Source organism: Berghia stephanieae, chromosome 5, assembly GCF_034508935.2.
Source record: "Berghia stephanieae isolate SIO BIC M18660-M18661 chromosome 5, UCSD_Bste_1.3, whole genome shotgun sequence".
NCBI lineage: Eukaryota > Metazoa > Mollusca > Gastropoda > Nudibranchia > Aeolidiidae > Berghia > Berghia stephanieae.
This window is the reverse complement of record NC_088364.1, coordinates 24,179,663-24,185,542: the sequence shown is the minus strand read 5'-3', so window position 1 is coordinate 24,185,542 and position 5,880 is coordinate 24,179,663. Positions and strand designations below refer to the sequence as shown.

Here is a 5,880-nt window from a genome sequence, read left to right as displayed (position 1 = left end):
GCTTCCTAAGTCGTGACGTAATCCTGCGCAGCAACGCATGGCAACAAACCGGCTGGCTCTAAACAGTCGAGAAAAATGGCTGACACGAACTCTATTTCCATCACCGCCCTTATGAAATACTTCTCCAATGAGCATAAAAGTGTCTCGCGAGGTGAAAATCATCATCAGTCAGGTCATGTTTTGACTTTCACTTACTCAGATGGCTTGATGTTCGGCAAAGTTCAAGCCAGCATGAAGAATAAAGAGTATTCTGTGAAGGTAAGTCATTTCGTCTTCTCGTTCTCACTCTCAAAATCTCACATCTCCGTAAAACTACTGTTGGACAATAATCAGTTTACTTTGAGTTTAGGCAGATTTAGTATATCCAATGGAAAGATTTAACTGTTTACGTTCGATTTTAGTTAGGGAGAGAGAGGGGGAGTCATTGAATTATTGTGTTTTTATCTTATGGACCACGGACTTTGAGTCTTTGAGGTCTTAGTCTTTCTTCGCTAATTTTCGTTGCTATTGACTATAGTCTACTACATACTATTTAGTATCGTGTTGTAACCTTTATTATAATACTCATATGAGCATCACAATCACCAATCACGCTAGACATTTTATCATACTTCATGTGGGGCAGCGTGGATCAGCGGTACGTTTTTGCTTCGTACCCGAAAGGTACCGAGTTCGTTCACCCGCCGCTGCGCTGTGTGGCCTTGAGCAAGTCACCTCGCCCTAGCTCAATTTGCGGCGCTGCACCGCGGTTATTCCAGTCTTCCCTGGGAATAGACCCTAGAGATAAATTTCCTCTATGGGATGAATAAAGGATTTATTTAGACCAGTGTTAGTCACGGTAAACTAAACTTCCTATTGGGTTAAGGTGTCATGTAAATGTTGCTGCTTGAAACTCGAAGAAATCAATAACATTGTGAAATTGAATGTGAACTTCAATTTAATATACGAAAACAGATAAAATGGACGTTTCGGGTTTCCCCTTATCAACAAAGCAAGATGAATGAAAGTGAATCACTTAATTTGTTGTTTTAATTGAGTTTTTATACAGCGTAATATCCACTAAATGTGCTCAAAGTGCTTTACAAGGGGTCCCTGGCCAACAGCAACATTTAACATGTAAGACGGGACATGATGCCTGTTGGGCGATATTACAATTTTTTCGGACAGAGACAACGCTGTTAACGGCCAGGTACTCATTTGACACCTGAGTACGGTGAGAGATTGTGAGTAAAGAGCCTTCTCCAAGGACTCAACTATGTGCCGAGCGAGGCCCAAACCCAGGACCTTCTGATCTGAAAGCGAGTGTCATACCACAAGACCACAACAGACGTTTTATTAGTTTGTTTGTTTTTTGCCTATTGAGCATGGTCGCAGCTCTAAATTTGAATCTTTTATTCTTTTACTTCCACAGATCTATCTTGATGATGCCTTGGGTTGATTCAGTCCAAAACTAATTTGTGTGGTTTTATTTAACAATGTTAATGACATTGAACATACATTGATACAACAATGCCATAATTTGTCATGTTTATCATGTAAAATCATGTATGGACCTACAAAACCATTATTTTGAATGGTGATTTGATGATGATGAACAAAATATGTGTGTTGTACAAAATAAATGGCAAAGCTAACAAAATGCAGTCTCCTTAATAAGAGGAGACTGGGGATTGACAAGTGCTGCAACAAATTGAAAAATAATATCAGATGTTTCTCTTAACATGGTTGGAATATATGAGAGGATGTTAACATTTTTCAGTCTTTCATTAGCGCTCTCAACATGAATTCTACATGAAGCAATTTCTTTTGTTAATAAAATCTCATTTTCAGTAAATTTATTATGTAAAAAGGGAGGGATATTTACAGTTACTCCTTGAGGTAAAATATCTTGAATCAGGATGGGGTTTTACCTTTATTACCTTTATCTGCTAAAATTAAATCTCCAGGGCTTAAAATTAAAGTTTTAGTAATCCACAATTTTGTACAATGACCTTATCCGAGACAGACCCTGGATACAGTTTAGAAATAAAATTTATCACACCATTTGGACTCAGACCAACAAGAGCTTTAACAGAATTCATGGACCTATAAGAAGAATAAGTTAACCGTTGTTTATCCATTTCTTTAGGAATAGCAATTTGGTCATCTGTACAATCAATGATCATTCTGCAATTTGGAAATCCTAAAAATGATGATGGAGCTGATAGTTTATTTTTATGTCTAGAAGGGCATGTAACCTTCATAACATTTTCAAAGAGAAGCTTATGGCTTATGTAAAACATGAATAAAAGTTTGTATAATATTTGTTATAGTTATAGTACTTTCATTAACGCTAAACAATTGTGAAATATGAAGGTTAGCGTAGTTCTGTCTAAGTTTCATAAGTGTAATAATGAAAATTTGGTCTTTTAATGCAACTGTCTCTTCCTGAACTTCCCATCCACTATAATAAATAATGTTACTCTAAAGCACTCAACATATTGAACAATAATATTAAATATTTTAAAACAATGTACACCTGTCTCCATTCGAAGAACTTTTTCTGTAAGGCTTGAAACAGTGTAAGTGCGTTGAATCTAACTTAGTTGGGTTTTTAAAGCTAGCTATTTCCTTATTTTTGTCTGTAATTTCTTGTTCTTGAATTAAATTTGTTATTCTATTTAAAATATCCTCACTTGTTCTACAATCTGTTTTTTTTTAAAAGATGGAATCCTGTGATGATGGTGACGAGAGTTGAGATGATGATGAGGGAGAAGATAATGAGGATGATGATGAGGAGGAAAATAATGATGATGAGGAATCTGGTTTTTTTAAAGGTGGGACTTTGTGATGATGATGAAGAGAGTTGAGCTGATGATGATGATGATGATGATGATGATGATGATGATGATGATGATGATGATGATGATGATGGTGATGATGATGATGATGATGATGATGGTGGTGGTGGTGGTGGTGGTGGTGGTGGACTTCTTGATGTTGGTGCCAATTGAGATGGGGTGGGAATTCCTTGTGTCACTTTTCTTTTCTTTCTTTCTGGCTCTGATGGAAACAATTTATTTTTATTTCTGTCAAACCATTCAGGGAGGTTGGCTTTGTCACCATCTCTGATGTGACAAGAACACACTCTTGATGATGATGTTGGATCTTTTGTCCTTTCACCTGAAATGAAAAGATAAAAAAAAAAAACAATAATTCTGTTGGGCACATTGGGTATATTATTTAATTTGATAAGTACTTTGTTTTAGACTATCTTGTTTGACACCAGCTCAATGCATGATAAATCAAAGGTGTGCAAGAGACTAGGTTACTGGTGGGTCTCTCGCCTGTCTTTTATGAAATCGCACATTCAGCAAAATGTCGCACTTCCTCATTACTTCTTTTGATGATTTTGACTAGGTATATATAAAAATATGAATTCTTAAATTTACAGTTAAAGTTGATCTTGGGGTTGAGTGTGGCAAGACTGGCGTTTTCTCTTTATTACAGTCAGTACTGTACTGGCCAGTGCGGTGATGGAAACTTTGGAGTGTCAACAGTCGGGCACAGGTAAAGGAGAGAGGTCCCTGCCGCCATCTTGCTTTGTTCACACAGAGTTGCCACCTCGGCTGTCGGGGAGGGGAGGCATGGCAGAGAATCAGAGAAACTTTCCAAAAAAAAAGAGGAAAGTATGTGTGTTTGTGTGTGAGAGAGAGAGAGAGAGAGAGAGAGAGAGAGAGAGAGATCTGCGTGAGGGGAGGGGGGGGGGGAGAGGTTGCGTTATTTTATTTATTTATTTTCATTTTGCCATAAAGGTATCGAGTTTAAAGTAAGATTTTAACAAATATTTTCTTCTCTTTCTTCTTGTTCTCCTTTTAAAAAATTATCACTTATCAGTAGAACTTAAGTCTCATTCAGTTTATCAGCCTTAACATCAAAACGATTGAGATATCATTTTTGCTTCAACTTCAATAAAAACCTAGTTTGGAATGTATTTTTATTTATAATTTCGTGCAATTGTACACTTTAATCATAAAATATAGGTCTACGTAAGCTAGAACTTGACCTAGATCTGGACTACGAACTCTAGCAAATGTTCGACGAGGCGTGCGTGCTTACCTGACTAAAGTGATCCACTTTTTCTTCAATTTTTTGTCTGCCTGTCCATTTGGAAATCTGTAAAACTTGCAGGAGTGAATATCTGACTGGTGTAGACAATCTGGTACAAAACACTGGACCATATTTAAGATAAAAATTGTTTTTTGAGCGATTTTCCAATTATTCCTTGCCCGGACCAAGCACGGATTATTTTTGTTTAGAGCCAGCCGATTCGTTGCTAGGCGGACGTGACGTCAGACTGTGGAATCCTATTAAAACTGAAATGGCACGTACCAACAACTTCCACCAATCAAAACACAGAGAATCCAACATCCCCGAACTTGTAACCTCCATCAGTCCATAATAATTTTCTCCAAAAAAACAAACAAAAAAACATGCAATCTGATTGGTTCCGGTCCACCAGGATCCACCAATCAGAACATCATAATTACCCCCACCCCCCCTTCCACATCTAACAATATCTACATTAACATGAACCCTAAAAGAGTAATAATAAATATTACCAACCCAATAGATCCCCTAACTCCCAATTAACCTATCACCCTCCATGAGCCCTTCAAGTAATATTAATAATTTTATAATTTATTTCGTTTATAAAATATAAAAAAGAGAGAGAATTAACAAATAAATAAGGAAATAAAATGAATAATAAGAAATCCGATAGTTAACGAATGATACAGTGGCAGTAAATGACATAAAAGTTATTCTACTGCTACTGAATCTAAACATGTTTGATAACAAACCTAACTAATAAAATTGATACTAATTAAGAGGGTCATTAGATAGGATGGCCTGGGATTAGAAAAAAAAAAGACAGGGAAGACACTCATTGGTAGCCAATCATCAAGTTAATTTATTAAAGTTCTTTAAATCATATATATCACAGACTTAGTAATATTAAACATGCAGTATAGAAATATACATAAACAAGAATATACGTTATGTAATATAACGTCAACGCACAAATGCAGTTAACTAATGATACGAATATAATGTATTCTATTAATATATTCAATTGTAACATTATTTAGAAATAACTAAATGAAATTCAGTGTATTATTCATGGAAGTATAATATTAGTTATTGCGAAGGGCAATGACTCAATAATAATAATACCCCATAACAATCATCATCATCATCATCATCATCATCATCATCATCATCATTATTATTATTATTATTATTATTATTATTATTATTATTATTATTATTATTACATTGGACACGTGCGGAACCTTATCGACGATGACGTATGCAAAATACTAGTTCACTCATTGATTACCTCTAGACTTGATTATTGCAACTTCCTCCTCTACGGGCTGCCAAAAAGCTCGATTGCAAGGCTGCAGCTACTTCAAAATAAAGCTGCTTGAATTTTTACCAAATCAAAAAAGTCTTGCGGTCCTTGCATTGGCTTCCTTTGGAGAAGCGGATTGCTTACAAACTTGCTTGTTACTGTTTTAAGTGCACTGCTCCTAACTACTAATCGTCTCTTCTTTCTGTCTACAATCCGAATCGCTGTCTCCGCTCATCTACTTCCCTGTACTTGAACCGTTTGATTCCTAAGTCGAATTGTTTACGTGTTTTCGCACATTCTGCTCCCTCTATGTGGAACGCTCTTTCAGCAGACACCAGACACCGAAATTCTCTGTCCTCCTTTATAGTTAAAGCCTCTTTGAAGACAGAGTACTTCATTCAGTTTTCTGTGAGTGATTTTATGAATCATATATATGATCGCATGTTTATAAATGTATAAGTGCTTCCGGGTACTTTTGGTGGAAA

The 5,880-nt window shown here is 36.1% G+C and overlaps 1 long non-coding RNA gene across 1 annotated transcript; it reads left to right on the top strand.

The window, feature by feature from the left end:
* Nucleotides 1-2,138, top strand: LOC144974111 (uncharacterized). The gene is made up of 2 exons (XR_013645643.1): nucleotides 1-258; nucleotides 1,412-2,138. It is a non-coding gene; the product is annotated as an uncharacterized LOC144974111 (long non-coding RNA).
* The last annotated feature ends 3,742 nt before the right edge of the window (nucleotides 2,139-5,880 follow it).